Source organism: Lithobates pipiens, unplaced genomic scaffold, assembly GCF_037356315.1.
Source record: "Lithobates pipiens isolate NorthernLeopardFrog02 unplaced genomic scaffold, aLitPip1_a1.2 Scaffold_8, whole genome shotgun sequence".
In the NCBI taxonomy this organism is placed as follows: Eukaryota; Metazoa; Chordata; class Amphibia; order Anura; family Ranidae; genus Lithobates; species Lithobates pipiens.
In genome coordinates, this window is record NW_027507903.1 from 382,435,091 (window position 1) to 382,461,440 (window position 26,350).

Here is a 26,350-nt window from a genome sequence, read left to right on the forward strand (position 1 = left end):
GAGCATTGCTCGGCTCTTTTCTGTTACATGGACTCGGTTGGGGAAGCTTACCGAGTGTACGGGGGAACCGCGTGGCTGAGATAAGATGAACAGTTTTGCCAGCGGAGAGCGGTGCGGCCGTCGCTGAGATGGGACCACAAGGACATTAGTCTGTGGATGCGCCTGATGACGTCGGCGAGGGCACTGGGACAGTTTTTTCAGGGGGGCGGTGGTGGATCTTCCGCTCCTGGACAATCGGCCAGTAGAAAGAAGGGAGCATGTTGGCAGTTCAACGAGGGATTCTGTAAGTTCAGCGGATCCTGTCGGTACAAGCACGAGTGTTCCAGCTGCGGGGGAACACACCCTTTGTCACGCTGCTTTAAACAGGGCAGGAACAGATCTGGAGATGCTGCGCAAAAGAGGGAGGACGCCAGTGATGGTGGAAAGGATGCGACCGTTTCTCGGTAGGTATCCGAATAGGAAGGCAGCACGCCTATTGGAGGAGGGTTTCACTGAGTTGTTTCGGATACCGGGTAGGTTAGAGGTGGTCCCGCCGGTACCGCGGAACCTGAAGTCGGCCTTGCTGCATCTTGACGTGGTTTCTATGAAGCTGCGTAAGGAGGTAGAGTTGGGACGGATGGGAGGCCCTTTTCCGGTGGCACCTTTCCCTGATCTTGTGGTTTTTCCTTTGGGGGTGGTTCCAAAGAAGGAACCTCACAAATTTCGGCTAATTCACCACTTGTCTTTTCCGAAAGGGGGGTCGGTCAATGATGCCATTGATCCTGAGGAGTGTACAGTTAGCTACACGTCCTTTGATGCGGCGGTGAGTTGGGTCCGCCGATATGGGCGGGGGGCGCTGATGGCGAAAACAGACATTGAGTCAACTTTTCGGTTGCTCCCCGTCCATCCCGAAAGTTTTCGGTTGTTGGGGTGTCATTGGGACATGGGGTGCTCCGTTTCGTGCACGGTGTTTGAAACATTTAGCTCATTTGTGGAATGGGTGGTGCGGGATGTTGCAGGGCTGAACTCTGTTATCCATTATTTGGATGACTTTCTCTGCGTGGGTCCGCCGGATTCCAGAGTGTGCGGGGTGTTGCTGGTGACGCTGGAACACGTAGCGGAACGGTTCGGCATCCCGTTGGCGCCCGACAAGACGGAAGGGCCCAGGAAGATCATCACCTTTCTGGGTATTGTGTTGGATTCTGAAGCGATGGAATGCAGGTTGCGGGAGGACAAGCTTGTGGATCTGAAGACCGTCATTCAGGGACTACTGGACAAGCGTAAGGTGCAGCTTAAGGTTTTACAATCACTGTTGGGGAAACTCAACTTTGCTTGTAGAATTCTTCCAATGTGTAGGGTGTTTTGTCTGCGGCTGTCGGCAAGCACGGCAGGTGTGCGGTCACCCGTGCACTATGTGCGGCTGCTTAACCACTTGAGGACCGCCGTATTGCCATTGTACGTCAGCACAATGGCACAGGCAGGCATAATCACGTACATCTACGTGATTGCCTTCCAGCGGGTGGGGGGTCCGATCGGACCCCCTCCCGCTGTTTACGGCGGTCCGATTCGGTCCAGGAGCGCTCCGTGATGAGGGGATGGCCGTTGGTTTTCGGCCACCCCCTCTGGATCGCTCCTGGCCAATGAGAAGCTTCCTCCCCTGTGTATTGTTTACACAGGAAGGAGGAAGTGATGTCATTCTCCTCGGGGCGGTCTTTTTGACCGGACTACGAGGAGAAGAGTAAAAGTAAGTGTGCACCAACACTACACTGACATGTAGGTACACACAGGCACACAAACCCCCCCCGATCCCCCCCCCGATCGCCCCCCGATCCCCCCCCCGCCCCCCCTCCCCCCCCAGTCACAGTGTCACTGATTGCATTGATCATTTCTTTACTGATCAATGCATTCAGTGTCAGTTGTGACAGTAAAAACTGTCAGGACAGTTAGTGTTAGGTCCAGGGTAGCCCCCTATCACCCCCCAATAAAGATTTAACCCCCTGATTGCCCCTAGAGTTAACCCTTTCACCCCCTTTTGCCAGTGTCACTAAGCGATCATTTTTCTGATCGCTGCATGTGTCGCTAGGTAGCTAGTTATTTTTTTAGGTTCACCGCCAGGTTTTTATATCGCTAGGTACCCCGATATACTACCCAATAATGTTTTTAACCCCCTGATTGCCGCTAGTTAACCCTTTCACCCCCTTTTGCCAGTGTCACTAAGCGATCGTTTTTCTGATCGCTGCATTAGTGTCGCTACAGTCGCTAGGTAGCTAGTTATTTTTTTAGGTTCACCGCCAGGTTTTTATAGCGCTAGGTACCCCGATATACTACCCAATAATGTTTTTAACCCCCTGATTGCCGCTAGTTAACCCTTTCACCCCCTTTTGCCAGTGTCACTAAGCGATCATTTTTCTGATCGCTGCATGTGTCGCTAGGTAGCTAGTTATTTTTTTAGGTTCACCGCCAGGTTTTTATATCGCTAGGTACCCCGATATACTACCCAATAATGGGTTTTAACCCCCTGATTGCCGCTAGTTAACCCTTTCACCCCCTTTTGCCAGTGTCACTAAGCGATCGTTTTTCTGATCGCTGCATTAGTGTCGCTACAGTCGCTAGGTAGCTAGTTATTTTTTTAGGTTCACCGCCAGGTTTTTATAGCGCTAGGTACCCCGATATACTACCCAATAATGGTTTTAACCCCCTGATTTCCGCTAGTTAACCCTTTCACCCCCTTTTGCCAGTGTCACTAAGCGATAATTTTTCTGAACGCTGCATCAGTGTCGCTAGTGTCGCTAGGTAGCTAGTTATTTTTTTAGGTTCACCGCCAGGTTTTTATAGCGCTAGGTACCCCGATATACTACCCAATAATGGTTTTAACCCCCTGATTGCTGCTAGTTAACCCTTTCACCCCCTTTCACCAGCGATCACAGTATAAGTGTCACTGGTGACGCTGGTTAGCCAGTTAGTTATTTAGGTTCCCCGTCAGGTTTTTATATAGCGCCAGGGACCCCCATATACTACCTAATAAAAATTTGAACCCCCTGATTGCCCCTAGTTAACCCTTTCACCACTGATCACCGTATAAGTGTTACGGGTGACTCTGGTTAGTTTGTTTTTTATAGCATTTTATATTCAAATCCGGAAGGCAGTGCTTGGTTTTCGGGGTCCCGTACGTGGCTAGGCTCCCAAAAAGTCCCCCACATGTGGTATCCCCGTACTCGGGAGAAGCAGCAGAATTTATTTTGGGGTGTAATTTGACTTCTGCCCATAGCATGTGTGAGCAATATATCATTTAGTGACAACTTTGTGCAAAAAAAAAAAAAGTTTGTAATATTCCCGCAACTTTTGGCAAAATATAAAATATTCCATGGACTCAACATGCCTCTCAGTAAATAGCTTGGGGTGTCTACTTTCCAAAATGGGGTCATTTGGGGGGGTTTTGTGCTATTTTGGCATTTTATGGCCTTCGAAACTGTGATAGGTAGTGAGGAGTTAAATCAAAAATTTGCACCCTTAGAAATCCTGAAGGTGGTGATTGGTTTTCGGGGTGCCGTGCGCGACTAGACTCCCAAAAAGTCCCACACATGTGGTATCCCCGTACTCGGGAGAAGCAGCAGAATGTATTTTGGGGTGTCATTTCACATATGCCCATAGCATGTGTGAGCAATATATCATTTAGTGACAACTTGGTGCAAAAAAAAAAAAGTTTGTAATATTCCCGCAACTTGTGGCAAAATATAAAATATTCCATGGACTCAACATGCCTCTCAGTAAATAGCTTGGGGTGTCTACTTTCCAAAATGGGGTCATTTTGGGGGGTTTTGTGCTATTTTGGCATTTTATGGCCTTCGAAACTGTGATAGGTAGTGAGGAGTTAAATCAAAAATTTGCACCCTTAGAAATCCTGAAGGTGGTGATTGGTTTTCGGGGTGCCGTGCGCGACTAGACTCCCAAAAAGTCCCACACACGTGGTATCGCCATACTCGGGAGAAGTAGCGGAATATATTTTGGGGTGCAATTCCACATATAACCATGGCATGTGTGAGCAATATATCATTTAGTGACAACTTTTTGTAAAAAAAATTTTTTTTTTTTTTTTTTGTCATTATTCAATCCCTTAGGACAAAAAAAATAAATATTCAATGGGCTCAACATACCCATCAGCAATTTCCTTGGGGTGTCTACTTTCCAAAATGGGGTCATTTGGGGGGGATTTGTACTGCCCTGCCATTTTAGCACCTCAAGAAATGAGATCGGCAGTCATAAATTAAAAGCTGTGTAAATTCCAGAAAATGTACTCTAGTTTGTAGACGCTATAACTTTTGCGCAAACCAAAAAATATAGGCTTGTTGACATTTTTTTTACTAAAGACATGTGGCTGAATAAATTTTGCCCTCAATGTATGACTAAAATTTAGTTTATTCGATTTTTCTTATAACAAAAAGAAGAAAATATCTTTTTTTTTCAAAATTTTCGCTCTTTTTCCATTTATATCGCAAAAAAAAAAAAATCGCAGAGGCAATCAAATACCATCAAAAGAAAGCTCTATTTGTGGGAAGAAAAGGACGCAAATTTCGTTTGGGTGCAATATTGCATGACCGCGCAATTACCAGTTAAAGCAGCGCAGTGCGAAATTGCAAAAAGACCTCTGGTCCTTAAGGTGTTTATTGGTCCGGAGCTGAAGTGGTTAAAGTGCATAGGGATGATCTGCGGATTTGGCACCGTTTACTGGAGGCCTTTAATGGAAGGGCTTTGTGGATGTCTGGACCAGTGAGTAATTTTGATATGGAATTATTCACCGATGCGGCGGGGGCATCAGGCTTCGGAGCTTTTTTCCAGGGCTGCTGGAGTGCGGGCCCCTGGCCGAAGTTGTGGGTGGATGCTGGGTTCACCAAAAATCTGGTGCTGCTGGAATTGTTTCCGGTGGTGCTGGCGGTAGAGCTCTGGGGGGCATCGTTCTGGGACAGGAAGGTTCGGTTCCATGGTGATAACCTGGGGGTGGTGCAGGTGATCAACAGAGTATCTGCATCGTCCCCTCCGGTCATCAAGCTACTGCAACACCTGGTTTTACAGTGTTTGCAGCTGAATATCTTCATTTATGCGGTGCACTTGCCAGGTGGGGAGAACGTGATTGCTGATGCGTTGTCTCGCTTTCAGTGGGACAGGTTCCGGGAGTTGGCGCCGGCCGCGTAGCAACACGGAGTTCCCTGTCCCGACTGGTTGTGGACGATTGCATTGGGCGACTCACGGGATGGATTAGGAAGTCGGTGAGCGAACCCACATGGAGAGCATATGGTAAGGTATGGGAGGAATGGGGGGTTTTCGTTCAGGGTTTGGGTGAGGATCCCACGGGTCCAGTAGTTCACTGGATGGTGCTGTATTACCTATCTAGACAGATGGAGGAGGGAGCCTCAGGGGCTGCAGTGAGCAGGAAAATGGCAGGTTTGGCATTTCTGTTCAAATGGCAGGCTTCCGGATTTTACCAAGGATTTTTGGGTGCGCCAGGCGATAAAAGGCTACAAGAATTCGGTTGGGCGGAAGGATGCTAGGAGACCTGTGCTTTTGCGATCCTGGGGGGCATTCTGGAGCAGTTGGTGGGGGTTTGCTCCTCGACCTATGAGCTGGGTTTATTCAGGGCGGCTTTTCTGTTGGCGTTTTTTGGGGCGTTTAGAATTGGGGAATTGGTTAGCCCATCTAAGAAAGTCAGAGGGGGCATTGGGTTCCAGGACATCCAGTGCGCTGCAGACGGGGTTTCTGTGCGACTGCGGAGATCAAAAATGGATCAAGCGGGCAGGGGTAAGATGGTGTACGTCTTGCCGGGATCGGATTATGTCCAGTGGTGGCGGTTAGGGGGTTTTTGTATCACAGACCGGGGTTTACGGGTTCGTTATTACTGCATGAGGATGGGTCCCCGCTGTCCAAATTTCAGTTTGTCGCTGTTTTCCGGAAGTGTTTACGGGGTATGGGTTTGGAGGAAAAAGGTTTCTCTTCAGGATAGGGGCAGCGACTGAAGCGGCTAGGTCAGTTTTGGACGAGGAAACAGTAAAACGCATTGGGCGGTGGGAATCCAGGAGGTTTAGACTGTATGTCCGCCCTCACCTGTTGTGATGGCAGTTGTTGTTTTTTTTGGGGGGGGCTCAGGATCTGTTGAGTTGGGGTTAAAGTTGTTTTGGATGGTCATGGTGGCACGTTTGTCTTTCTTTTATTCCAGATGCGGTGCAGTGCCTGATCTGGATTTTGGGCCACTCATATGTTTGCTGGGGGGCCAGAAGGGCAGATGTCCAGCCTAAGGGGCGGCAGCTGGGGTTTTCCAACCGAGAAGCCTGTGTTCGTTGGTTGGGGTTTCCGGGTATGTTATGGAGCAGAATGGTATCGGAGGTTCACCGTTTTGCACGGCCTCCAGATGTTTTGATTTTACATGTGGGGGGCAACGACTTAGGAGTCAGGTCCATGTTGGATATCACACGGGACATGAAGTTCGACATACTGCGGTTGCGTATGTCTTATCCAGACACTATCATCGTGTGGTTTGACATGGTGGCTCGTCGGTCTTGGAGGATGGCCAGGTCGGTGGAGGGTGTGAACAGGGCCAGACGCAAAATAAACAGGGGTATCAGCAGGTTTGTGATACAGCATGGAGGTTTGGGGATCAGACATCTGGAGTTGGAATTTGAAACTTGGCGGTACTGGAAGAAGGATGGAGTGCACCTTAATGATGTGGGGACTGATCTGTGGAGCGCAGCGAGCGTTGCGTGTGTGGTGGGGCTCCCAAGGGTAAAGGTGGTTACCCTTGTTAGCTGTGGCTGGTGTTTGGTCTTTGTGGGTGAAGAAGAGAGTTCTGAATGAAGAGTCAGGATCTGTCGGTGGTACGGGTCCTGTGGGTGGTACTCCAGTTACCGGAGGTTATCTGGTAATTGGTTATGGGGGCATTGCGGTAGGTGGGTGTCTCTGAGTCAGCCTGTCGGCTTGAGGCCCAATAACCCACGTCAGAGGGACCGCAGTGTCATCATTTTTGGATATAACCTGGGGGTTATTGGTGTACCTGCAAAAACCAACACTAGGGGGAGCTGATATTTTCGTCATAACTGATGTTATTGTTTTGTTACTGTTTTTATTATGGTTTATGTTATTTAACCGCTTCCTGCCCGCCCTATAGCCGAATGACGGCCTTAGGGCGGGCGGCTTCCCGTGCCTGGCCGTCCCTGGACGGCCTGGTGTTTACTTCCGCAATGCGCGCCGCCGCGGGCGCGCATCGCGGAAGTTCTGTGTTTGCCGTGTCCCCCGGGGACAGGCAAACACAGATCGCTGTAAACGGCCAATCACAGCGGCCGTTTACAGCGTGATCGGCGTGTCCAATGGGAGATGATCTCATATGTAAACATATGAGATCATCTCTCAGCGCCGCTCTCCCTCCTCACACAGACAGCGTGTGAGAGGGGAGAGAAGAACGGCTGCAGCAGCCGTCAGTGTAAAAAAGAAAAAAAAAAAAAAAAAAGTAAAAAAAAAGTTTAATAAAAAGTGCCATCCTCCCCCAGAGCCATCCTCCCCCAGTGCCACCCCCCCCCCCAGTGCCATGCCCCCCCCCCAGTGCCATCCTGCCCCAGTGCCATCCTGCCCCAGTGCCATCCTGCCCCAGTGCCATCCGCCCCAGTGCCATCCGCCCCAGTGCCATCCTGCCCCAGTGCCATCCGCCCCAGTGCCATCCACCCCAGTGCCATCCACCCCAGTGCAATCCACCCCACCCCAGTGCCACCTGCCCGCAGTGCTATCTGTCCCCAGTGCCACCTGTTGTCAGTGCCATTTGTCCCCAGTGCCATCTGTCATCAGTGCCACGTATAAGTGGCATCTGTCATCAGTGCCACGTGTTATTAGTGCCACATAGTGCCATCTGTCATCAGTGCCACGTATTAGTGCCATCTGTCATCAGTGCCACGTTTCAGTGCCATTTGTCATCAGTGCCACCTGTCAGTGTCACGTGCCATCTGTTGTCAGTGTCACGTGTCATCAATGCCACTTATCAGTGCCATCTGTCATCAGTGTCACGCGTCATTGGTGCCACGTATTAGTGCCACCTGTCACTGGTGGCACGTATTAGTGCCACGTATTAGTGCCACATGTCATCAGTGCCACGTATTAGTGCCACGTGTCATCAGTGCCACATATTAGTGCCACGTGTCATCAGTGCCACGTATTAGTGCCACGTGTCATCAGTGCCACGTATTAGTGCCACGTGTCATCAGTGCCACATATTAGTGTCATCTGTCATCAGTGCCACGTGTCATCAGTGCCACGTATAAGTGTCATCATTGCCACGTATCAGTGCCATCTGTCATCAGTGTCACGTGTCATTGTCCTGGTATTTCAAAAGTGTAATAAGTAGTCAACAAGTTAGATGTGTAATTTATGCTTCTAGAACACGTGATGGCGCTCCCTGCATGTTGGGCCTCTCTATGTGGCCAGGCTGCGAAAAAGTCCCACACATGTGGTATCGTAATACTCAGGAGGAGTAGCAGAATTTTTTGGGGGGTGTCATTTGTGGTATACACATGCCACGTGAGAGAAATAACCTATTACAATGACAATTTTGTGGAGAAAAATAAAGAAAATGAAAAATCTTCATTTTGCAAAGAATTGTGGAAAAAAAATGACAACATCAAAAAGCTCACCATGCCTCTTACTAAATACCTTGGAATGTCTACTTTCCAAAAAGGGGTCATTTGGGGGGGTATTTGTACTTTCCTGACTTGTTCGGGTCACAAGAAGCGAGATAGGCCACCAGTACATCAGATGTGATCAATTTTGTGCGATTCGCACCACAGCTTGTAGACTCTCTAACTTTCACAAAGACCAAATAATATCCACTAATTTGGGTTATTTTTACCAAAGAGATGTAGCCGTATAAATTGTGGCCAAAATTTATGAAGAAAAATTAATAATTTGCATAATTCTGTCACAGAAACAAAGAAATATGCGTTTTTTTTCAAAATTTTCGGTCTTTTTTCATTTATAGCGCAAAAAATAAAAACCCCAGAGGTGATCAAATACCACCAAAAGAAAGCTCTATTTGTGGGAAAAAAAGGACACAAAATTCATTTGGGTACAGTGTTGCATGACTGAGTAATTGTCATTCAAAGTGTGAGAGCACCGAAAGCTGAAAATTGGTCTGGGCAGGAAGGGTGTTTAAGTGCCCAGTAAGCAAGTGGTTAACCACTTGCTTACTGGGCACTTAAACACCCTTCCTGCCCAGACCAATTTTCAGCTTTCGGTGCTCTCACACTTTGAATGACAATTACTCAGTCATGCAACACTGTACCCAAATGAATTTTGTGTCCTTTTTTTCCCACAAATAGAGCTTTCTTTTGGTGGTATTTGATCACCTCTGGGGTTTTTATTTTTTGCGCTATAAATGAAAAAAGACCGAAAATTTTGAAAAAAAATGCATATTTCTTTGTTTCTGTGACAGAATTATGCAAATTATTAATTTTTCTTCATAAATTTTGGCCACAATTTATACTGCTACATGTCTTTGGTAAAAATAACCCAAATTAGTGGATATTATTTGGTCTTTGTGAAAGTTAGAGAGTCTACAAGCTGTGGTGCGAATCGCACAAAATTGATCACATCTGATGTACTGGTGACCTATCTCGCTTCTTGTGACCCAAACAAGTCAGGAAAGTACAAATACCCCCCAAATGACCCCTTTTTGGAAAGTAGACATTCCAAGGTATTTAGTAAGAGGCATGGTGAGCTTTTTGATGTTGTCATTTTTTTCCCACAATTCTTTGCAAAATGAAGATTTTTCATTTTCTTTATTTTTCTCCACAAAATTGTCATTGTAATAGGTTATTTCTCTCACGTGGCATGTGTATACCACAAATGACACCCCCCAAAAAATTCTGCTACTCCTCCTGAGTATTACGATACCACATGTGTGGGACTTTTTCGCAGCCTGGCCACATAGAGAGGCCCAACATGCAGGGAGCGCCATCACGTGTTCTAGAAGCATAAATTACACATCTAACTTGTTGACTACTTATTACACTTTTGAAATACCAGGACAATGACACGTGACACTGATGACAGATGGCACTGATACGTGGCAATGATGACACTTATACGTGGCACTGATGACACGTGGCACTGATGACAGATGACACTAATATGTGGCACTGATGACACGTGGCACTAATACGTGGCACTGATGACACGTGGCACTAATACGTGGCACTGATGACACGTGGCACTAATATGTGGCACTGATGACACGTGGCACTAATACGTGGCACTGATGACATGTGGCACTAATACGTGGCACTAATACGTGCCACCGGTGACAGGTGGCACTAATACGTGGCACCAATGACGCGTGACACTGATGACAGATGGCACTGATAAGTGGCATTGATGACACGTGACACTGACAACAGATGGCACGTGACACTGACAGGTGGCACTGATGACAAATGGCACTGATACGTGGCACTGATGACAGATGGCACTAATACGTGGCACTGATGACAGATGGCACTATGTGGCACTAATAACACGTGGCACTGATGACAGATGCCACTTATACGTGGCACTGATGACAGATGGCACTGGGGACAAATGGCACTGACAACAGGTGGCACTGGGGACAGATAGCACTGCGGGCAGGTGGCACTGGGGTGGGGTGGATTGCACTGGGGTGGATGGCACTGGGGTGGATGGCACTGGGGCGGATGGCACTGGGGCAGGATGGCACTGGGGCAGGATGGCACTGGGGGAGATGGCACTGGGGCGGATGGCACTGGGGCAGGATGGCACTGGGGCAGGATGGCACTGGGGGGGGCAGGGCACTGGGGGGGGGTGGCACTGGGGGAGGATGGCTCTGGGGGAGGATGGCACTTTTTTTAAACTTTTTTTTTACTTTTTTTTTTTTTTTTTTCTTTTGTACACTGACGGCTGCTGCAGCTGTTCTTCTCTCCCCTCTCACACGCTGTCTGTGTGAGGAGGGAGAGCGCCTTGAGAGATGATCTCATATGTTTACATATGAGATCATCTCCCGTTGGACACGCCGATTACGCTGTAAACGGCCGCTGTGATTGGCCGTTTACAGCGATCTGTGTTTGCCTGTCCCTGGGGGACACGGCAAACACAGAACTTCCGCGATGCGCGCCCGCGGCGGCGCGCATTGCGGAAGTAAACACCAGGCCGTCCAGGGACGGCCAGGCGAGGGAAGCCGCCCGCCCTAAGGCCGTCATTCGGCTATAGGGCGGGCGGGAAGCGGTTAAAGAGTTATATATTTTTGGATATTTTATACAGTTTGTTTAATAAATTAATGGCGCCTTCACCATCTTTTGCCTTCACCATCTTCTTGTTATATGCTACTTGATATTGTGGGCATTGTAGACTTTCCACCTTTTTACAACATACTGTATGCAATTGCTGTTACTCTTTTTATATATTCAATAAAAATATTGAAAAAAAAAAATAAATAAATAAAAAAAAAAAAAAAAATAAATTAATGGCTGCTACGGCCTATTTTACTCCAAAAGTGGTATGGTCTTATTTATTATATAATGGGGAGGTAAGTGGAGTATAGGTTGGTAGCAAAATGCATATATGTTATACACTTTTTGGTGGCATGGCATCTATTGCTTTTACTTTTTTGAACTAATTTGCGATAAATTCTAATTGGGAGCACGGGGAATTTGGTGTTAATTCCTGCACATAAGTTTTAATTCTATGAATTGCACGAACGGTCCAGCGCCTTGAAAAAGTATTCACACCCCTTTAAGTTTTCCACATTTTGTCGTGTTACAACCAGAAACTTAAATTTATTTTATTGGGATTTTCTGTGATAGACCAACACAAAGTGAAGTGGAAAGAAAATGATAAAAATGGTTTCCAAATTTTTTTACAAATAAATATCTGAAAAGTGTGGCGTGCATTTGTATTCATCCTCCCTGAGTCAACACTTTGTAGAACCAACTTTTTCTGAAATTACAGTCTTTTTGGGTATGTCTCTACCAGCTTTGCATATCTAGAGAATGACATTTTTGGCCATTCTTCTTTGCAAAATAGCTCAAGCTCTGTCAGAGTAGATGGAGAGCATCAGTGAACAGAAATTTTCAAGTCTTGCCACAGATTTTCAATTGGATTTAGATCTGGAATTTGTCTTGGCCATTCTCACACATGAATATGCTTTGATGCTGCCACTCCCATGTTTCACAGTGGCAATGGTGTGTTCAAGGTGATGTGCAGTGTTAGTTTTCCACCACACAGAGCATTTTGCTTCTAGGCCAAAAATTTCAATTTTGGTCTCATCTAACCAGAACACCTTCTTCCACATATTTGCTGTGCCCCCCACATGGCTTTTCACAAACTGCAAAGATGACTTCTTATGGCTTTATTTCAACAATGTTTTTTTCTTGCCACTCTTCCATGAAGGCCAGATTTGTGGCATGCACGACTAATAGTTGTCCTGTGTACACATTCTCCCACCTGAGCTGTGGATCTCTGCAGCTCCTCCAGAGTTACCATGGCTGCTTTTCTGATTAATGCTCTCCTTGCCTGGTCTGTCAGTTTAGGTGGAGGCAGTTGTGCCATACTCTTTACATTTGCAGATGATGGATTGAACCGTGCTCCATTAGATGTTCAAAGCTTGGGATATTTTGGGATAGCTTGGGATATTTTTTATGATCTAACCCTGCTTTAAACTTTTCCACAACTTTATCCCTGACCTGTCTGGTGTGTTCCTTGGCCTTCATGATGCTGTTTGTTCACTAAGGTTCCCTAACAAACCTCTGAGGGCTTTACAGAACAGTCATATTTATATTGAGATTAAATTACACACAGGTGGACTCTATTTACGAATTAGGGGACTTCTGAAGGCAATTGGTTCCACTAGATTTTAGTTAGGGGTATCAGAATACAAATGCACGCCACACTTTTCACATATTTATTTGTAAACAAATTGGAAAACTATTTATCATTTTTGTTCCACTTCACAATTATGTGCCACTTTGTCTTGGTCTATCACATAAAATCCCAATAAAATACATTTATGTTTTTGGTTGTAACATGACAAAATGTGGAAAATTTCAAGGGGTATGAATACTTTTTCAAGGTACTGTATACCTTATAGGATTATTTTGCTTTGTACATTTGCTTCTTTGTAGCACTGCCATTTTGGGTTTTAAATTGAATGAGTGTTATTTTAACTATATTTTCACATTTGCTTACAGCCCTGGAGTTTGGATACAACTTCCACATCTTGTATAATGTAGCGCTTATATAAATTGAGTTTGAATAACACTTTCACATATTAACTAATTATATTTTGTTTTTTACATTTTGGCCAAAGCACCGCACTGACTAATATTAAGACACTAGTAGTAGCTAGTGAACCACTGAAAAATGCCATTATACCTGCCAACATCCCAATATACAACTAGAAAGGAAATTGCCCCAACATGGACTTTATAGGCAGGTTAGGGGAGTGTGAAAGCGTATTACAAATGGTATAAAAGTTTATTTGTCGCATAAAGTAAAAACAATTCCCAAAATAGGGACAGTAAAATACATAGAAGCATAACATGATGATATAACTAAATACAAAACAAGCACCTAATTGGTGAGGTAGGCTGTAGCACTGAGCCGGCCAAGAAAGGGGCGGGGGGGTCTGTAAATACAATGAAATGTGGTAAGAAAAATGCAATGGGAGAAAAAGGAAGAAAGGGGAAGAAAAGTAGAAAAAGGGAAAAAGGAAAGAAAGATACAAACTAAACGGAAAGAAAAGTAAAAGGAAAAGAAAGAAGAAAAAGAGAAAATAGAGGAGAAAAGGGGGAGAGAAAAGAACTAAATACTTCCTATGTTGTTTATTTACTACTATGCAGTTGTAGATGCTTTTATGTGGGCAAAACCCAGCAGCAGTTTGGGCAGCACATTTAGTGCCCGTTCACACTACCGCGACTTGTCAGGCGACTTAGCCGCCTGACAAGTCGCGCTCTATTCTGTACTATGGAACCGTTCTAATAGGAGCGACTCAAGTCGCTCCGACTTAGAAAAAGGTTCCTGTACTATTTTTGGGGCGACTTCAGGCGACTTGCATTGACTTCTATACAGAAGTCATTTTGCAAGTCGCCGCTGAAGTCGTGTGCAGGTCGCGTCTGTGAGTCGCGCTGCAAGTCGCGTCGCCCCTGTGTGAACGGGCACTTACTGCCATGTCTCAGCATGCGCAAACACGGTCCAAACTGCCCCTGGGTCAACATGTATCTATGGTACATGCTCTTTCCCCCAGTATGTTTTTTGGCCCTCGACCGGGTCCACCTCGGTTCCCACGGTGGAGATTTCAACAAGACTCTCCCGCAGCAGGAACTGCGTTACATTTTTGAGCTTGAGGCTACTAAAGTGCCTGGATTGAATGAAGCTTTCAATCTAAAACCATTTTCTCTTTCATTAATTGACTGACACAGCTCCAGTAACCTTGACCGTAGGGTTATTACGCCACCTTCAGGAGAGGACTAGGCAGAATATGTAATACATGTGTAAAATAACAGAGCTTTACAGTTCTGCCCAGGGGGTGGTCCCTCTGGTAATAACCCCTTAACCTGCCTCCTGCAGCTCAGTTTTCTTCTGCCTAGTGAAGGAGAAGGACCTAGGCTCCCTGCAGGACCATCGGTCCTGGGAATTTTTCTGGATTTTTTTGCCTTTTGCTCAAGCTTTAAGATCCTGTGATCTGCTATCAACAGCCGGCAGGGTGACAGGCTGTATAATCTAGATCCTTGTAGTCTCCCCAGCCTGGCCATCGAGCGTGTGCAGACCCTAGCTATGCACTGGGTCAGCCACGACATGCTCCTCATGCTCCAGGGGCGGCCGGTGAGTACAACGCTCCCGGGCACACATATGATCGGACTACCGATGTCTTTGTCACAGTGTGCCGGGCCAGCAGCCATCCCGTACTGCTCGGGGTGGGTCTGTGATGGGATGTCCCCAGCTCGTCCGGATGGTAAGTACAGCTCTTCCTACCTCAGCGGGATTGAGCAGCTGGGCATTCCCTGGCAGGTCAATTAGGGGGTCCCTCTCCTCCCTCTCTTCTCTCCTTGTCCCTATTCCCCCCCCTGTGGGGGATGCTGCATGGCTGGGCTGTTAGCTGTGTGTTTACCTGTAGCCAAGGGTCCTCCGGGGGGCTCTGATCCTGGATTTGGGGCTGTGCTGTTGTCTGTGTCCCTGGGTTGTCTGTGGTCTCTCCGCTGGTGTCTGGGGGTCTGCATGTGCTGCCGCTATTTAGCGATGCTTCCATTATCTCTGTTCATTAACTGTGTGCAGTTACTTATCGGCCATTTTCTGAGTCTCTGTGGAAAGCATGGTCGAGGGCCATTTCCCAAAGTTTGGCGGCCATTTTCCCTGTGATTGTCCCTTATACGGGGCAGCCGGCGGCCATTTTGTTGCAGCACAGAGTGGTTTTTATCCTCAGCGCTGGTCCACGTAGTGTAGCTCAGAAGCGTTTTTTTTGTACACCTGGCAGCTGACACTGGACACTCGGGTTCGGGCTGGTGAGTCCTGTGGGGGGGGGGGGCCCTCAGTCTGCAGCAGCTAGGAGGGTGGGACTGTGCACCTGTCCTAAGTCCCCAAGGGTGGCAGACAGGGTAGGTCAGCATGGCTTCAGAAACTGGTGTTTCCTTTCCAGAACACCCTGAAATTGCAACCGGCTCATCTGCAAACAGTGCAGTGCCTTTGGACGCTTTGTCGGCGGTCCTTGAAACGTTCAGTGCCAGGGTGGAGGTCGTGGGCGCAAAGGTGGTAAAAAATTGGCCCTGCCCCCCCATCCCCGGGGAGAGCTCTGACTCAGACTCGGCCCCCGCAGTGGATGATATTGTGGATGATATTATCGGGGTGATAGTGCCGGAAAGGTTTCAGGGGTTCTACTCCAATCTGTTTGTAGTCCCCAAAAAGGAAGGGGCATGTCCGATCTTGGACCTGAAAGCCATCAATTGCTTTGTAAAAGTACAGAGGTTCAGAATGGAATCAGTTCACTCAGTTGTCGCTGCACTCCATCAGGGGACTCCCTGGCTTCTTTGGACATCCAGGACGCGTACCTGCACATACCCATATGCCTCAGGCATTAGAGGTTTCTGCAATTTGCAGTAGGGGAAGCCCACTAACAGTTTGTGGCTCTCCCCTTTGGCTTGGCTTCAGCACCCCGAGTCTTTACCAAGGTATTGGGTCCAATTTTGGCATTGTTACGACAACGCGGGATCGCAATCGTGGGTTACCTTGACAATCTCCTCCTGAGAGCAGCTTCTGCCTCAGAATTAAAGGAGGATTTGGCGATCACCATGCAAACCCTGCAGGAATTTGGGTGGCTGTTGAACCTCAAAAAGTTGGTGCTTATACTGATTCAGCACCTGGAGTACCTATGCCTACTGCTGAACTTCATGGAAGCGAGAGTGTTTCTCCCTTCAGACAAACTGCAGACTCTCAGAGCTGCAGTGAAGCTGTTGATGAACCGCAGGTGGTCATCGCTGCTCTCCTGCATGTGAGTCCTGGGTCTCATGGTGGCCTCCTTTGAGGCAGTACCGTATGCCCAGTTTCACACCCGAGTCTTGCAGAAGGAGATATTGACAAAATGGGACAAATCTCTGTTTTCCCTGGATCGGCAGATTCGGGTGAGCCAGTCAGTCAGGGACTCCCTGCTCTGGTGGCTGAGATCCCAGGCACTTCGGTCGGGGAAGTCGTTCCTATCTCTACATTGGACAGTGATCACAATGGACACCAGCCTGACCGGCTGAGGTGGAGTACTGGGAGTACAATCGACCCAGGGCCTCTGGTTGGGGGAGGAATCCAAGTTGCCAATCAATGTGCTTGAGCTATGAACGATCAGGCTATACCTCTCCGCATGGTTGATGAGACTTAGAGTGCGTCCGATCAGGATCCAGTCAGACAACGCCATGGCAGTGGCATATGTCAACCATCAAGGAGGAACAAGAAGCTTGGCTGCAGCATGGGAGGTTGCTCACATCCTTCAGTGGGCAGAGAGAGATGTACTGTCCCTGTTGGCCATATACATCCCGGGAGTAGAAAACTAGCAGGCCGACTATCTAACCTATCTCCTTCTATCTACGCCTTTCCTCCGATAAAACTGTTACCACGTCTGCTCCGCAGAGTGGAGGCCGAGGGGATTTCAGTGATACTGATTGCTCCAGATTGGCCTCGGCATCCCTGGTACGCCGACCTAGTACGCCTGGTTGCGGACGCTCCCTGGCGGCTACTGATGCGAGAAGACCTTCTGTCTCAAGGTCCGATTCTCCATCCTGCTTTAACATTTCTGATTTTAATGGCATGGCTGTTGAGAGTCAGGTGCTAAGGAACCAAGGCCTGTCTGACTCTGTGATTTCAACTATGTTGGGGGCATGGAAATCTTCTTCTAGGAAGATATACCATCGTACATGGAAGGCTTATATCTCCATGTGTGAGGAGATGGGGTGGCGTCTGCGAACCTATTCCGTTTCCAGGATCCTGCTGTTCCTACAGCAAGGAGTAGACCAGAATGTGGCTTTAAGCACCATCAAGGGACAGATATCAGCCTTGGCTGTCTTTTTTCCAATGTCCCCTGGTGTCTCACTCTCTAGGGAGCACCTTTGTACAAGGGGTCCGGCATGTAGTCCCTCTGGTGCATCGACCCTTGCCCCCTTGGGATCTGAACCTGGTGCTATCGGTGCTTCAGAAACAGCCATTTGAGAACATCAGGGAAATTCCCTTGTTGACTCTTTCTCAGAAAGTGGTCTTCCTAGTGGGCATTACATCTGCCAGAAGGGTTTCTTGTCTTGCAAGTCACCCTATCTGGTTATCCGCAGGGATAAGGTGGTGTTGCATCCGCAACCTTCTTTTCTGCCGAAGGTGGTTTCAGTCTTCCATCTCAATGAAGACATTGTGTTACCATCTCTGTGTCCTAAGCTGACACATCCTAAGGCGGTGGCCCTCCATTCCCTGGACGTGGTCTGAGATCTAAGGGTATATCTGTCTGCCACGGCTCCCTTCCGGAAATCAGATTCTCTGTTCGTTTCAGTGGCTGGTCCGAAAAAAGGGATGGTGGTCTCATCGGCCACCATTTCCAGGTGGATCAGACAGATTGTGGTCCAGGCTTATGCCTTGAAGTGGCAGATGCCCCCCTTTCCTGTCACGGCCCATTCCACCAGGGCAATTGGGACATCTTGGGCTTTCTGACATCAAGCTTCAGTCGCTCAATTGTGTAAGGTGGCGACTTTGTCGTCCGTTCACACTTTTATAAAGTTCTACAAAGTGGATGTAAGAGCATCTTCTGATGCTTGCTTTTGCCACAAAGTTTTGCAGGTGGCCGTGTAATGTTGCAATTTACACTCTTTCTTCTGTTAAGAGAAAGTTACATTTTTGAATGTTAATGCACTCTGATGCATACGTTGACCACAAGTTCTGATGCGGTTGGTTCAGATGGTGACTCCCCTGTTAGGGAGCACCTCTGGTTGTGGGTGAAGTTATGTTACTGTTCCCAACCCTCGTTATGGCACTGCTTGGGGACATCCCTACGGTCAAGATTACTGGAGCTGTGTCAGTCAATGAACGAAAGAGAAAATAGGATTTTTGTACTCCTTCTCTGAAGTTCATTGACTGACACAGCACCCTCCCCTCCTATTGGTTTACGTTATACTGCTTGTTGACGTACTGAGCTGTTGGAGGCAGGCTGAGGGGTTATTACCAGAGGGACAGCCCCTTGGGCGGAACTGTAAAGTTCTGTTTTTCACATGTATTACATGTTCTGCCTAGTCCTCTCCTGAAGGTGGTGTAATAACCCTATGGTCAAAATTACTGGAGCTGTGTCAGTCAATGAACTTCAGAGAAAAGGATTTTATGGTGAGTACAAAAATCCTATTTTTAGAAAGATTTTCTTCAGGAGCATGGGACAAAGACTTTTTTTTACAATTTTAATTTTGCACAGATTTACAAACCGATCTGCCGCTTTGCAGGTTTATATAGTGCCCTCTTTTTCCCATCCCTCCCTTCCTTTATTGTCTCTAGATGATTAATCCATATTTCAATAAACTGTGTTGTGGATTTACTAAAGGCAAACAAACTGTGCACTGTGCAGTTGCATCAGAGTTTAGCAAATGAGCAGAAGCTCTGCTGACTTCCATCATCCAATCATGTGCCAGCCAAAAAGGCTGTTTTTTTTTTCATTTTCCTTGCACGTGTTTGGGTATTCTTTGCAAAGTGAAGGTTTACCTCATTTACTAAGGTCTGAAGGAACTGCTTTTGCAAAGTGCACAGTCTGTTTGCCTTTAGTAAATCAACCCCTGTATGTTCTCATCTAAAACCAATGTTATTTATTTATAGAGTTATTAGATTCCTTGACTGTCTTTGTTCTCTCTCTGGTTTTGATTTTTCCCTAATACAGACGTCTACTACTGTATGTAATCTGCATCTACGTGTATGCTACAATCACATGTAGATTGTACGTTGTTTTTTTTTAGAAACGTATGTCACTTTCAGAGTTGTGAGATTCCTTGACGTTGTATGTTATGTCTGTCTAGATTTTTTTTCCTTAAAATTTTTTACTGTTTTGGGATATTTTGCATTTGTGTATTTATACTTAGTTAATATAACCTTTCTTCCAGCGGTTGACATCTGCAGGCAGCAAATAGGCAGGTGCGGCCCTATCTTTCATCCACTCCGTTTGCACTACCCGGCACAGGTGGGCTCCCCCAGCCCAGCGGACGGTGGGAGCTTAACTAGAGCCATGGGAGGGGATGGTTTCTAGTTTACCATCAGCATTTTCCTTGGCCATGGACCAACACTGCCCCCTCTCCTGATGCATCCTCTGGACGCACAAGTGGGAGGGGTTGTTTTGGCTGTGTTATCGCCGTATCTATGGCTTTGGACATGCATCGTCTGTTCCGCTTGTACATCTGATGATGCGACCACTGCTCTGTGTCAGCGGCTTCTTTCTCCCGGCTACTATATCAATGTGGCACGCTGGCGCGGCTGTACCACCGGTAGATCCATATGACCTGCTCTATGACTGTTTTATAGTCAGTGTACACAGGGCCCTTACTGTCATAACGAATCTGTTTTTCCCCCTTGCCTCTTTTAAGTTTACTAGCAGATGTTTTTTTACTGCACTGTTTCATTATTGACTGGATTTATTTTCCTTGCTGTTTGCTTTCTTTCTTTTTCTTTTTTGCTCCCCTCTCCCCTGACATTACTGTGGTATGTCTGGAGGTTGGGGTGGAATTACCACCCATATAAAGACCAAGATTGCTTGCTAGAGCTCAGTCAGGTGGATGTTCCATCAGCCTCACACCAGGCGGACTGATGCTCCTTTAGAGCAAGTACTGTTTACCCAATCTTTCTTTTTCTTATGTTCTCCATACTTCACTTAGGTAAAACGTATTACTTCTGGCACCTTGCTTCCTGCACCCCCCTACTCTTTCTAACTTTCTCTTTTTCTTTTCCTTTTTTCTTTTCTTTATACTTTTTTTCTCTGTCTCTCCCCTTTTTTCCTCTTTTATCTTCCTTCTTTTCTTTCTTTTTTTCAATTTTTTTCTTTTTTCTTTCCTTTAGTTGTTATCTTATTTTTCTTACCGCATTTCATTGTATTTACAGATCCTCCTGCCCCTTTCTTGGCCAGCTCAGTGTTACAGCTTACCTCGTGAATTGGGTGCTTGTTTTGTATTTATATATATGATCATGCCATGCTTCTATGTATTTTACTGTCCCTCTTTTGGGAATTGTTTTTACCTTGTGACGAATAAACTGTTATATCTTATACCTTTGTAATACTCTTTCACACTCCCCTAACCTGCCACGTTGGGGCAATTTCCTTTCTAGTTTATGTAAGGGACACATATAGTGTTGGAAGTTTGGTCCACACTCTTATGCCACATACACAAGATCAGATTTTCCGACAACAAATGTTGTATGTGAGCTTGTTGGTGGAAAGTCCGACCGTGTGTATGCTCCATCGAACATTTGTTGTCAGACTTCCGGCCAACAAATGTTGGCTAGCAGGTTCTCAAGTTTTCCGCCAAAAAATTTTTGTTGTCAGACTTTCTGATTGTGTGTACACAAGTCCATCGCACAAAAGTCCATGCATGCTCGGAATTAAGTACAAAAAACAGAAGTGCTCGGTCTTGTAAAACTAGCATTCATAATGGAGATATCACATGACTATTGAAATTCCTTTTTATTGGCTCGTCTGTAATAGGAATAAAAGTGATAAAAACATATTTTTTCAAAAAAGTGTCAAAATAAAAAAAAGAATGTATAATTAACAATAAAAACGCAGAAGCGAACGCATACGTAGGTTCCGCCCACATATGAAAAAGTTGTTCAAACCATACATGTGAGGTATCGATACGAACGTTGGAGTGAGAGCAATAATTTTGTCCCTAGACCTCCTCTGTAACTCAAAATATGTAACCAGTAAAAGAAATTCAAACTTCGCCTATGGGGATTTTTAAGTAGTGAAGTTTAGTGCCATTCCACGAGTGTGTGCAATTTTGAAGCGTGACATGTTAGGTATCTGTTTACTCGGCGTAACTTAATCTTTCACAATATGCAAAAACATCGGGCTAACTTTACTGATTTTTTTTTAAGCACAAAACTGTTTCTTTCCCAAAAAAAAGCGTTGGAAAAATTGCTGCACAAATACCGCGCAAGATAAAAAGTTGCAACAACCGCCATTGTATTCTCTGGGGTCTTTGCTAAAAAAAAAATGTTTGGGGGTTCTATGTAATTTCTAACAAATAAAACTGAAAATTAATATTACTATACTTACCGTAATTTTCCTTTCCTGATGGACTTCATGGCAGCCTACGTATGGGTTAATCCTGCCTCTCATACCTCATAGGACCTCACTCCCATAAATCTTTGCTTCTGGACAGAGACCGTGTTCCGTAACTTAACCTACTCCAGCAAATGGGAGGGAACTCCTGCTGCCATGGAGTCCATCAGGAAAGGAAAATTACGGTAAGTATTTGATATAAATTTTCTGTTTTCCTGACAGACTCCATGGCAGCCTATGTATGGGAAATAACTAGCCATACACACCCGGTGGGAAATTGATGGTTAACAAAAAGAAAGGTTTAATTGGCACCGTCAACAGATAAGACATGTAAACCAAAGACAAAGAAGCCGGTTCAACACAATAATGCGTCATAAAAGTATTAATTGATGACCATGAGGCCTTTAAGATCATTTCCGGAGAAACATGACGAGCAGCCGCCCATGATGTGGAAACGCTCCTGGTAGAATGAGCAGTCACCGCCTCTGGAGGAGCCGAACCCTTAGCTTTACAAGCCCCTTGAATGGCCTCAACAATCCAGCCTGTGATGGTTCTTGAAAAAGCACGCAATCCTTTATTCTTTCCGTGAAAGTAAACAAAAAGATGATCAGAATTCCGAAAAGAAGCTGTGGCTTCTAAGTATTGCTTTAGAACTTCTCCAACATCTAAAGGGTGAATGTTAGAATCTTCAGAAGTCCGGAAAGTTGGAAGAACAATCTCCTGATTCTCATGAAATACAGATGTAACCTTAGGATTTGATCCTAACATGGGAACCAAAACCAGGAAGAAACTTCAGAAAAGGTTCTTTGCAACCCAGAGAACGGATCTTAGTGACCCTCTTGGCCGATGTTATGGCTACCAAGAAGGCAATTTTGAGAGAAAGATCCTTAATAGCTAATTGATGCACATGTTCAGGCCTTTTCTCTGAGAAGAAAGCCAGAACACAAGGAAGATCCCACTTGGAGAATCTTGTTTTTTTCTGGGGTCTGAGTATTATTGCTCCCCTGAAAAACTGTCTGATAAGACGATATCTGGCCCAGGAAACGCCAGTAAATGCAGAAATTGCCAAAATCTGAACTCGTAAGGAACTCACTGATAGGGATAGGTCCAATCCTGTCTGTAGGAAACCCAAAATGTCTTGGATCTTCGGATCACTACAGGAACCGTCGGTGGAAGAAACATAATCAGCAAACTTTGCCCAGATTCTTTGATAAACCTTATTAGTACCAGACCTTCTAGCATTCAGTAAAGTAGCGATAGCAGTACTTGGACACCATAATGCTTCCAACCTTCCCCTTTCAAGAACCAGACCATCAGATGGAGATGGGATGGGCATGGGTGAAGAGATGTTCCCTGCAGCAGGAGATCTGCTCTGGAAGGGAGAGGGACTGGATCCCGAAAAACTCAACTGCATTAGGAGTGGAAACTACGGCCTGTTGGGCCCCACCTAAGTCTTGAGAGGAATCAAAGGATGACCGGAACTGGGGGAAAGGCATAAGCCATGCGAAACCTCCACTGATCCGTCAGTGCATCCACACCGAAGGCCTGGGGACATCGACACCTCGTGTAATATCTCCTCAGTTTGAAATTGCATGGGGAGGCAAACAGATCCACTTCTGGCAAGATCCCCAGAGACAGAATCCATGTGAATACCTCGGGATGAAGAGACCATTCGTTGTTGTCCAGGGAGAACCTCGAGAGGAAGTCCGCCTGGACATTTTGAATTCCGGGAAGGTAAACCGCCTTCAAATTCGGCAAGTTCATATGAGCCTAGGACATGATCGGGCTTACTTCCTTCAGTAGAGAAAGACATCGCAGCCTGGATTGTGCCCCTTTGTCTCTTGATCCCGAGATCAGGTGGAGAAAGGCTTGAAGAGCGCGGAGTGCAGCACGAAGCTCTAGAACATTCGAGACTACATCTCAGGCTGGAAAATCCCATACGTCTTGGGCTATTTCTGACAGACAAAGGACGCCCTGGCCCCTGTTGCTGGCATCCTTTGTTACCGTAATCCAGGAGACTGGAGCTATGGAATGGCAATTGAGGAGATTCTTCCATTGCAGCCACCAAAAGAGACTCTCCCGCATGGAGGGGGTTATCCTGACAAGATGATCCCGAGATCCCGGGTCCCATTGTTGAAGAAAACCCTTCTGAAAGGGACGCATCCTCCATTGTGTCCACTTTACAATAGGAGCTGTGGACACCATCATCTTAAGGCACCGCAAAGCTCTGAGAAGAGCAGAATGCATTGCAAGCTGAATCCTGCCTCGAATCACCAGATTTTTCTCCACAGGCAGGGAGATAGTACTCTCTACCGTGTTGAACTGGGCTCCGAGGAATATCAGAGACTGAGTGGGCTCCAGATGACTTTTTTCAATGTTCAACAGCCAACCGAACTTCGTGAGTGTAGAGATGACCTGAGTTCGATGTGTCAACAGCTGTTCTTTGTCTTAAAGAAAGTAAAAGTAGATCGTCCAGATAATGATGTAACCAAATACCTCTGATCCTGATTAGAGCTACCACAGCCAGTAAGAGCTTCGAAAACACTCGAGGCGATGTTGTAAGCCCGAACGGCAGACATGTAAACTGAAGATGTAACTGGCCTACCGCAAACCGAATATACTTCTGAAAATCTTTTGCGATCGGAACATGAAAATAAGCATCTTTCAGGTCTATGGAAACCAACCAGTCGCCTGGTTGTATTGTCTGACGTATTGTTAGCAATGTTTCCATCTTTAATTTTCCTTCTTGATGAAGGAGTTCAGGTGCGTCAGGTCGATAACTGGTCTCCAAGAGCCATTCTTTTTGAGGAACATGAAAAGGGGGGTGTAGACCCCTTGAAATCTCTCCTTGGTTGGGACCGGAATGGCAGCACCTTGAGCCAACAGGGAGTCTGTGTAAGACAGAAGTACTTGTTTCTTTTCTTCTACAAGTGGTATGCCTGTAGGAATAAACTGATGTATGGGTGGACTGCTGAACACCCAAGAATGACCTGAGGAGACCATCTTGACAGTCCAATAGTCTTGAATCAAAGGTGCCCAGACGAAATGGAGTAACCGAGCCCCTACTTGCTCCGTCGGGACAGGCCCCATATCAAAAGGATTTGGTAGCATCTCGTCCCCCTGATGTGGTTGATTTTGAGGATTTCTGGCCCGAAGACTGAGTTCTTCTCCAGTTCTTCCTAAATTCCTGACCAGGCCGGTAACAACGAGCATCTCTAGCTCGCTCCTGCTCTTGTCTAGTTTGAGCTTTCTTCTGATTCAAGACACGCAGATCCTGGGGTAAGAACCCTGATTTACCTCCAGTAGCATGGGTGATGGCAGAATCAAGTTTATTCCCCAAGAGGGAAGATCCCTCAAAGGGAATCTTACACCATGCCTGTTTAGAGGCAGGATCGGCAACCCATGGACGAAAGCCACAAGGGGCGCTTCACAATAACCAAGGAGAGCATGACACGTGCCACTAGATGGATAATATCAAAGGATGCTTCTCCCAAAACGACTGATGCCAACTTCAGTTCATGTACTGGTGAGCTCCGAACCAATTATTCAGATACACTTCCCAGAGCTGCACCTACATCATCCATCCAGAACTCCATGGCTTTGGACAATGCCGCAAGAGCCAGAGCCGGCTTACAGGCCATGCCTGCAGTAATATAAATACACTTTAAATCAGTGTCAATCTTCCTCTCTAAACCATCCTTGAACGAAACGGTATCTTCAAGAGGGAGTGTAACATGCCTGACCAACCGCATTAGGGCCGCATCAATAAGAGGGGCTGACTCCAGATATTTTATATCTTTGCTCTTAAATGTGTACATTTTTGCAATCTTGGAAATTAAGGAGTTTTTCCTCTCCACTTTTCCTCATTCATCTGAAATAATCTCCCCGAGCTCACCCAAGAAGGGGAAATTTGGGCGATCTTTCTTAAGGTGTTTAAAGTACTTCCTCTGTTTAGAGGGTGCTTCCACCGGTTCTTCCCATTTCAAAGCATCCTTGACTGCTCTGACCAACTGCGGGACCAGAGAAAAATTGAAACCTGCAGCAGAATCATCAATCTCACTGATGACCACCGCCATCTTCTGAAAATGCGCATGGGCGAAACCAAGCCTCGATCTCGGACGAGGTTTGCGACTGCGCAGAACGAACGGAAGAAGCGGCGAACTGGAATGCAGATGCGCTCCAGCCGCCATACATACTGAAAAGAGACATAGAGGTAAAGGAAAGGGACAAACTACACACAAAAACAGGCTGCCATAATGAGAATAGTTATGCCACATACAATACCACCACGGCACGATCCTGATCCATCCTGACGGGGGGGCACTTCACCCACTGCATGAACGGGACATCAAAAACAGAGGCCTCCTGCTAATAGCAAAGGATGTATGGCCAAATTGCTGCTTGCCTGCCAATGGCAGGTTAGTAAGCTTTTCCTGGCATTGCATATGTTGCCCATATCCACCCGGCTAACAGCTGGGACTGCTGGATTCCATAACCTTCATCAGAATATTCGTGCAATCAGGACTGGACCGGAACTACTCTTCATAAGGTAAGAAACACCTTGGTCCTAGG

At 46.4% G+C, this 26,350-nt stretch overlaps 1 protein-coding gene across 6 annotated transcripts in view; it reads left to right on the forward strand.

Moving 5' to 3' along the window:
* Positions 1-26,350, forward strand: part of LOC143964154 (electrogenic sodium bicarbonate cotransporter 1-like) — a 1,025,456-nt gene that overhangs the window by 259,001 nt on the left and 740,105 nt on the right. The gene's annotated exons all lie outside the window — the stretch shown is intronic.